General features: G+C 40.8%; 1 long non-coding RNA gene across 1 annotated transcript; it reads left to right on the forward strand.

Annotated features, from left to right (window-relative positions):
• The first annotated feature begins 6,177 nt into the window (after positions 1–6,177).
• Positions 6,178–9,244, forward strand: LOC141598235 (uncharacterized). The gene is made up of 3 exons (XR_012523356.1): positions 6,178–6,466; positions 6,703–6,780; positions 8,801–9,244. It is a non-coding gene; the product is annotated as an uncharacterized LOC141598235 (long non-coding RNA).
• Positions 9,245–9,449: the final 205 nt, after the last annotated feature.

Raw genomic sequence — 9,449 nt, forward strand, 5'->3', positions numbered from 1 at the left:
TGGCCAGGGAGATGTCATGGTGTAAAGCAATGAAGGAGGGACATGTTGCACATTCCCGAAGATTTGGCAATTATGGCAATGTCTTACATATTTGATGCAATCAGATTCCATCGTGGTCCAATAATACCCCAAACGTGTGATTTTCTTTGCCATCATGGGTCCACTCATGTGAGGGCCACATTCTCTATCATGGACTTCTTCCGTCACTTTCCGTGCCTGTGAATGATCAAGACAATGTAGGATTACACCAAGAGGTGTTCTTTTGTATAATTCTCCTTGCATGAGAACGTATTGGGAAGCTAGCAAGCGAGTAGCGCGTTGTCCCCTTTTGTCCATTTCTGGTGGATAGGTGCCCTTGAGCTTGAAGTTTAGGATCGCTTGGAACCAAGGTTCCTCTGTGACTTCCTCTTCATTGGTGATTTGGTGCACATAAGCTGGCTCTGATCGTCGTTCAATGCATAAAGGCATTTCTATCATGCTATCCGGCATATTGATCAAAGATGCAAGTTTTACAAGAGCACGTGCAAATTTATTTTCTTCTCGAGGTAGATGTAGGTAGGTTACTTGATCGAAGAATTGGGCAACTTGGTCTATTCTGGCTTGATAAGGTGCTAACCTTTCGCTTCGGATTTTCCAAGATCCCGTAATTTGGTTGATGATCAAAGATGAATCCCCAAGTACTCGAAGATTCTTGGTGCCTAAACTTACTGCTGCTTGTAATCCAATGAGACAAGCTTTGTATTCTGCAGCATTATTTGTCACCTCGAAGTCGAGTTTGACAGATATTGGTGTATACTCGCCTTTAGGAGAAATGAGCAACACTCCTATTCCAAATCCTCTTAAGTTCGATGCTCCATCAAAATAGAGGTCCAAGGTCTACATCCGTATGGAGTATATCCTCATCCGGAAACGACCAGGTGTCTATCGTTTGTGTATCAGTGATGGGATTTTCTGCAGAGAATTCGGCAACAGTGCGCCCCTTTATAACTTTCAAAGGTACATACTTGAGATCGAACTCTTAGAGCATCAAAGTCTATCTTGGTAAGCGTCCATTGAGAACGGGTTTCTCGAAGAGGTATTTGACAGGATCCATTTTGGAGTATATTTTGATGGAGTAGCTAAGCATGTAATGGTGCAGCTTCTTCGTTGCCCACACAAGAGCGAGGCATGTCTTCTCGAGTGTTGTGTATTTGCACTCGTACTCTAAGAACTTCTTACTAAGGTAGTAGATAACTCTTTCTTCTTTTCCTACAGTTTGAGCTAGCATGGCGCCCATGGCCGTTTCAGTTACCGTGAGATATAAACCAAGAGGTTGATCTCGTTGAGGTGGCATGAGCACTGGTGGTTTGGCTAGTATTTCCTTGATTCGGTCGAAAGCCTTCTGACAGTTATCATCCCACATGGTGTGATCTGTTTTCTTTAATTTCTTGAAGATAGGTTCGCAGATCATGGTGAGTTTCGATATGAATAGACTTATGTATTGCACCTTGCCTAGGAATCCTCTAACTTCTTTCTCCGTTTGAGGTTGCGGCATTTCGATTAGAGCTTTGATCTTAGAAGGGTCTATTTCTATATCTCGTTGGCTAAAAACATATCCCAGGAGTTGGCCAGATGTTACTCCGAATGCGCATTTCTGAGGATTGAGTCTCATGTTGTACTTCCGTAGCATTGAGAAGAATTTGCGAAGGTTCGCAATGTGCCCCTATCTTTCCTTGGACTTGACAATCATGTCATCTACGTATACCTCAACTTCTTTATGCATCACGTCATATAAGAGCGTAGTTGCGGTGCGTTGGTATGTAGCTCCGGCGTTGATTAACCCAAATGGCATAACCGTGTAGCAATAGGTTCTCCATTGAGTGGTGAAGGCGGTCTTATGCATATCTTTTATGGCCATCTTGATCTGGTTATATCCTGCATATCCATCCATGAAGGATAGTAACGCGTGATCTGCCGTATTATCCACCAATATGTCGATATGTGGTAGAGGAAAATAATCCTTAGGACTCACTTTGTTTAAGTTTCTAAAGTCAACACAAACACGGATTCTCCCATCCTTTTTGGGTACGGGTACTATGTTAGCTACCCAGTCTGAGTACTCAGAAACTTTGTTGAAACCGGCTTTGAATTGTTTATCGACTTCTTCTTTGATCTTGAGAGCCCATTATGTCCTCATTCGACGAAGCTTCTGTTTCACGGGTTTGAAACCTGGTTTGATTAGGATTCTATGCTCTGCGATGTACCCGTCGATCCCTGGCATATCTTTGTAGAACCAAGCAAAAACGTCTTTGAACTCGTGCATGAGGTCTATGAAATTGGCTCTTTCGGTGGGGCTCAAGGTCGTCCCTATCCTAAGTTATTGGGGTTCTAGTTCAATTCCTACGTTGATGGGTTCAGTATTTTCTACCACTGGTCCCCCTTCCCCCTCTTGTAGTATTTCTTTGGCTATGTAGGGAGGTATTTCGATTGAGTCTGGGTCATCCTCATCATCATTGTAAACAGAATTGCATTCAAGATAACACGAAGAGTAAGCAGAACCTGATTTATTCATATTAAAATTTGAGAAAAGTTGAAACAAAGAAGCCATCTGATCTATAGTCAGTGGCGGTAAAGGGACAGCTGTTGGGACATTTCCCGTACTACTGTTGCTATTTGACACTAAGCTAGGAGAAACAAGGGGAGTGGGAATGACGACAGGAGGAGACTCTCTAGGAACTTCTCTAGACTCCAACTCTGACTCGAATTCATCATCTTTTGGTTCTCCTTTGAACATCTCTCCTTTTCTAGTGGTGAGCTTGAAGAGTCTTCCTTGATTGTTTGTCCACTTGATCGATTTTCTCCATCCTTTCTGTTGATTGGTGTTAGTTTCTGTGATTAGCGCGTTAGGGTTGAAGTGATCGTCTTGAAGTATCATGGTAATGATCTCATCCTGCGCGGCTATAACGAATCGATCTTCTCCAAATAGTAGACTCACGACTTGTTCGTCTAAGCAAGGTGCTTGACGAGTCTTGACGGTAGGAACCGTTTCTGGAGGAATGAAGTAGCAGTCGTGAAAGATCTCGATTCCGGCTAGCTTCCTTTCGAGGTAGTGCCAAGGCTCAGGAAGTCCGTGAAAGATATCTTGACTGCAACGAAGTATCCATTTAAGGTAGGGAGGTAGGGTCGCATTTGGATTCCCACGTTCTTACGGTTTTGAACTTGAGCGAGCATTTCGAGAACTTTCTCTTTAGTGGGTTTGTATCCTAGTCCAAGGGGTATTCTTTGTGAGTTACCCTCTTTGTAGGGTGCAAAGGTGTTTCTTCGGATAGGATTCAAAGGCATTCTCGGGAAGTATCCATGGGTTTTGAGTCTGTGGTTGACCACTAAGTTAGAGTAGGGATTGAAGTATAAGGGTGCCAACTCACTTTCTATGACATTTATGATATGGAAGCCCCAATTTCGTGTACTGGATCTGCAAGGACTTGATTACTTGACTTCTTTTCGATTACTGCCTTGATGGGCGACGAAGTGATCGTCACCACTTTACCATTTAGTGGGATTTTTATTTTCTGGTGGAGTGTGGATGTTACTACTTTGGAAGCATGAATCCAGGGTCTTCCCAGAAGTATGTTAAAGGATGCCTCAATGTCCACTATTTGGAAGTTGACCTTTCGCTCAATTGGCCCTGTGGCTATGGTTAGGTTAACGAGTCCTACTACCTTTCGCCGTGAACCATCATATGCGCGGACACCTTGATTGGTAGGGGTCCAATCTGACTCTTTCATGCCCAATTTGTATGCCGTTTTCAGGGTTATGACATTGACTGCGGAGCCATCATCTACCAAAGTCATTGGCACATTCTTCTTTAGGCAAATGACAGTGATGTAAAGAGCCAAGTTATGACTAGCACCGAAGGGTGGCAAATCTTCATCCGAGAAAGTAATAGGATTACTTAGTTTTGGTGATTCTTGGAAGACCAAGTTGACCACGTCGTTGGGTGTGGAGTTATGTGCCACATTTAGTTTGGCCAAGGCTTGCAGTAAAGCTTGGCGATGTGGGAATGAGCTTGCCACTAGTTGCCAGACTGAAAGATCAGCCTTTGTCTTCTGTAGTTGCTTTAGCAAATCGTCAGTAGAGCCTTCTTCATTATCATTTGGTATAACCGCATTTGTTGGACCGTGTGCTATGGGGTTGTTTTGAGAAGTGTTTTGGTATGGGCGTCCCGAACGAGTAAGGTGGTCTACATCTTGGTCTTCACCATTTTGGACTATTTCTTCACTGATTTTGACTAGGTAGTGTTTAGTGAGATACTCGTCTTCATCATCATCGGCCCATATCCCATTGATGGCATCAAGTTCCCTCATTCTCACGATTTCAGCCTCTAATTGGATAATTTGGTCGACTAGCTCGTCAACCACGGCTACTACCTCTTGCATCGTAGTGTTTTGAGAGTGGACTAGTGGTTCACGTTCTTTAGGTGTTGCATTGGGACCACGTAGGGTTGCCACTGCACTCTCTAGTTCCATGACTTGCCTATTCACACTATTTGCCCATGCAATGAAATCAGTGATGGTTGGAGAAATGGTAGAGTAGTTCCCTTCATTCTCTATTGAATGAATTTTATCTTCAACTGGAGTAATGAGGTGTGAGCAATCTATGGTATATTCTTCACTTGTGATCACTAGAATTCCAAGAGGATTATGAGTGTTGTTAGGCTTACCTCCAGGTGGTATTGGTAGGCGACCGTCTTCAATCATATCTTGAAGTACATTTTTCAGTTTGTAGCATTTTTCTGTATCATGTCCCTTACCTCTATGGTATTCGAAGTACGAAATCTCATCCCAGAATTCGGACTTCTGTAGGGCCTATGGGTTGAAGTTTACCCAGCTTCATCAACCTTTTCAGAGCGTTGGAATATGTGTTCCCTAGATTCGTGAATTTCCTTGGTGGGGTACTCTTCTTAAATGGCTCGAGAAGGTTAACTTCATCAGTTTTGCTAGTAGAGCCGTAAGAACGACTTTTTGAGCCTTGATATCCACGACCTATCGTCTTGGACAAGAGCCCTTTACGGATGTCATCTTCGATCCTTGTCCCTAGTACGGTTAAGTCTTAGAAGGTCTTAATGTTTTGATACCTTAAATGATTTGCATAGATGGGCTTTAGGTTGTCCACGAATTTTCCACGAGGGTAGCTTGATCCGGACGTTCAACAAGTTGAGTACTAGTCTTCCTCCACCGACTTAGGAAGTCGGTGAAACCTTTTATGTCATTTTGGGTAAGAACCTCTAAAGTGCGCATGTTGACTTCTATTTCAGCATTATCCGCATATTGTTTAGCAAACTCGATTGCGGCATCATCCTAGGTAGCGATTTTCTTATGCTCTAGCGAATAGAACCATTGTTTTGGGATGGTGTCAAGAGATGAAGGAAAGATCCTTAAGAACATCTCGGGTTTAATGCCTTTGATAGACATGTAATCCTTGAAAGCACGAATATGGTTCAAAGGGTTTTCATGCCCCTTGAATTTAGGGATATCCGTCATGTTGAAGTTGGTTGGCAACTTGGTAGTCACGGCTTCATATTTGCGATTGTTTTCCCTATAAATGTCATCCCCTTTGAGATAAATCAATTGTTCCTCCAAGTATTGGAGTCGTTTCTCAGCTGCAGTCATACCTATGGGAGGGTTTTCGTCCCCGAAGTTGTTCACAAATTCATCAGACACTTCACTTTCTCGAGGAGGCATCCTCGTTTCCACGGCATATATTCGGCCCTCAATTGTGTCAAGGCGATCATACACTTGGTCTTGAGTAACTTGGAGACGAGCTAGCGCGGCTAGGATTTGATCATTATCATTCTGGAGTTGGTTGAAGTTCACGTCGCTTGTTTTACGCATCTTGGAAACTGGATAAGAGATCGACGACGAATCAAAATATGATCGACCATTCTAGTACACTTACTTGAAAAGAAATGTTTTGACTCGATAAGTGGGAGTGTGCCACTTGTGTCAAGTGAGTTTTGAGGAAATGACCAAGCTTGAAAATGTTGGTCCTAGTCAACTTTGGTGTAGTTGTAGGAGTGGACTCGAAGTGAGGTTTTGAAATGGGTTTTGAGGCCCGGATTTTGACTCGACAATTGGACAGAGTTTCGACTGGTTTTGCGCTAATATTAGGCCCAAGTTTCGAAATTTTTACATTTTCACTACTACAAAAAATGTTTCTAGAGACGCTTAGCTTGCAGCGCTAGTATTAAAAAGTGCTGAGAGGAGCTTAATTGACTCACGAAGGAGGCGCTTTTAAAAAGCATTGCTCAATAACGCAATAATAAGAGCAGGTCTGAGTTTTTAAGAAGTCTCAAGACTCTCATTAGCTACCACTTTCTCTCTTCTAAAATCCCCAAACTGCTCATATTCTCTATCTCATCAAAACCTAGCTATCCCCAAATCGCTTGTTGGCTTCTTGTTCTCGAATTTCAGTTGCTCAAATTGAAACGGTTAGAATCTCGTTTAATCTTTTATTCAAAAATTCATCGTTATGTATATATTGAGTGATTCAACAGATCCAATCATGTAGATTTAAAAAATCTAGGGTTTCGTTATTTATTTAACGGAGGATTCAATTACAATCAATTATTTGGGGTTTCTCTCTTGTGTTTCTGGGTATATACAATGAATATTGTAGATTTGGTTACATATATTTTGCGGTTTTGTTTGCTTTGATGTATTTTAGGATGGATTCGAGACATTGTTCATCTTTTATTAACGTGGCTTGGATACTGACGGTAGTGGAGCGTCTGATGAGCTGAAGGTATATCATTCTACTTTCTTGGCCATTTCTCTACTGATTTTTAGGTCAGTCCTTAGTAAACCCTTGTCTCGAGTTGCAGCAAATGTAATTTTTATGTTCTCTTTCGGTGTAATGGATACTTTTAGGTTTTGTATTGCTTGATTTTGCTTAATTTAGGTTGTCTGAGTTAATTGATTGGGCATTGATTCTAGTTTCTTGGCCATTTCTCTGATTTTTAGGTCATTGTGTGACTTAATTGATTTGGCATAAGATGTAATTATTACTGTATATGTCTATGAATTGTGTGAGACGAATTGATTTTAGCCTGATGTGTGAGACGAATTGATTTTAGCCTGATGTGTGATTGTTACTGTATATGTGTATGAAGCAACATTTTAAAGGCTAGTGTGTAATGAATGATGATGTCAAAGTTGTGAGAATGGGTGATTATAAGCAACAACAACATTACCCCAGTGCCTCAATGGCTCCCGCAAATTGCGGGGTAAGGGGGGGTCGGATGTACGCAGCCTTACCCTTGTGTTAGCAACACAAAGAGGCTGTTTCCAAATGATCCAAGATGAAAATTGCGTCGAGAACTGCATCGAAGGACCACTACTTCACAAGAGAAAGAAGCGCAACCACTTTAGTGAGCAATTTTGCTTTATTCCATCATAATCCAGAACCAAAGAGTAATGAATCTTTGGCTCCATTGGAAATATGGAAAGAGAATGGGTGATTATAAGCAATAATAGAAATTGTATTTCACTTTTATTTAACGGATAATTATAGTATTGAAACAAGGAATCCAATATTTGTACATGGTTTCACAAATCTAAGTAAGGGAGCATATAAATTAGTACTAGAAATTGTTATTTGTTGTGGTTTTTCTTCCTGTCGTACCTTAAGTATGCTTTTCAAAGCCTTAAAACCAATGAACACTAGGTTGTGGAATTTTGGATATGTGAACTTATTTGAAATTTTGCTGTTACAGATATCAATCCATCGTTTGCTAATTGCTTTAGACACTAGAATGATTGGGTCGTCTGACGAATTTTCTTATGGATTTGAGATTTGTGATACTGTTTTTTTATTTGAAACTTTGAAGCTGTTGGTGAATCTTTGTCCTGTTGATCTCTTTTTAAAAGTATGTTTTCTATCCATGGATCCGGAACTTTTTCCGGGGGTGTTTTTTCTTGCATCGACTGATTTGGAGAGAAGGGCAGGAAAATGAAGATGATTCAAATGGATTTTAAGGCCTGCTTATCACTGATGTTACTTGTGTATGTGCAGAAATGAAATTAGCCTTTTTGTTATAATGTGCATGTGCAGAAAATGAAATTACCTTTTTGTTTTAATGTTTGATATGATCGCTATTATACTATAGACACTATGCCAATCATCTTACGACATAGGAAATCACGAAATGGAATTTTACTAGATACAGTGTTGACTCTGCCATGGCCTATGAACTTCCTAGTCTCATAGGGACTGATTGCTACGAGTGGATCGGGTTACGAGCCTAGCCCTGGTCCGGTCGCAGTTCCTAGTTTTGGTGATGACCGATCTCCGTTTGTCGTGTTATGATCTGGTCCGGTTTGGGACCGGCGATTAGCCCTAGCTGCTGCATCCCAACCACTACACGCTTATAAAAGGTTCAATAATACTTTGTGGTGGTTGGAGATTTGGAGGATTTGGTTGTTCTCTCTAGTCACTGAGAGTAAGAAAAGCAGGTGGTTGTTTGACAATATAAACTACAGCAAAATCTAAGTCTCTTAGTTTGTTACCAAAATAATAGAAATGTTGCCTACTTCTCTTGATCATCACATCTTCTCTTGGTGCCATGTTGTTTCTCTCCTTTTAAAATTTTAAGTGTTTTCTTGCTTCTCTTGTCAATAATGGCAATATGTCATTTCTGTTTCTTGACGGATTGGTCGATTGGTCTTCTATTGGTATTAATTAGCTATAATATTAAATAACATAGTAATTTGAATTATCTTATAATTTGATAAGAGACTTACATTGTTTTCACTTGAATTTTCAGTAATTCTATGTTCAAGATGCTTTTTGTATCATCAAGCTCAAGCTTCATCGCAAGGATTGTTTAACGGACACCGAAGATGCCTTTCTAAGATGCCGCAAATAGTCACTTGCTTGTGTTATGGTAGAGAACTTAGTGATTGGATAGTTGGATACATTTTTTGATGTATTTTTATTTGAGATATATTTTTTCTTATTGTGTTCGGCCATGTATTTGATGGTACAATTGTTTAATGTTAAGAAATGTTTGTTTCTGGAAAATTTGTGTGCAGTGGTTGAGACAATGCAAGAAATATGTTTGTTATGAATGCAATATAATGGAAATTGCAGGTGAAATAAATAACATTGTTGATTGTAGCATAAAAGCAACAGTAAAAAGCGCGTCGTGAACAAAGGCATAATGGTGCATAATAGGCGATGTTCACATAATAGGCGAGGCGCTTTAAAAGCGCTGGTATAATACTAGAATAGCGCGTCAATTTTTTGCGGCGCTATAATTTAGCTATACCGACGCAATAAAATAGCGTCGGGAAAGGGGGTAGCGGCACAGGCAAATGCGGCGCATTTGAAAGCGTCGGTAGAGACCCTTCCGGCGCTATTTAGCGTCGCAATAGGTGTTTAAAAAGCGCCGCAAAATCCTGTTTATGTAGTAG

This window comes from Silene latifolia, chromosome 9, assembly GCF_048544455.1.
Source record: "Silene latifolia isolate original U9 population chromosome 9, ASM4854445v1, whole genome shotgun sequence".
NCBI classification, from domain to species: Eukaryota; Viridiplantae; Streptophyta; class Magnoliopsida; order Caryophyllales; family Caryophyllaceae; genus Silene; species Silene latifolia.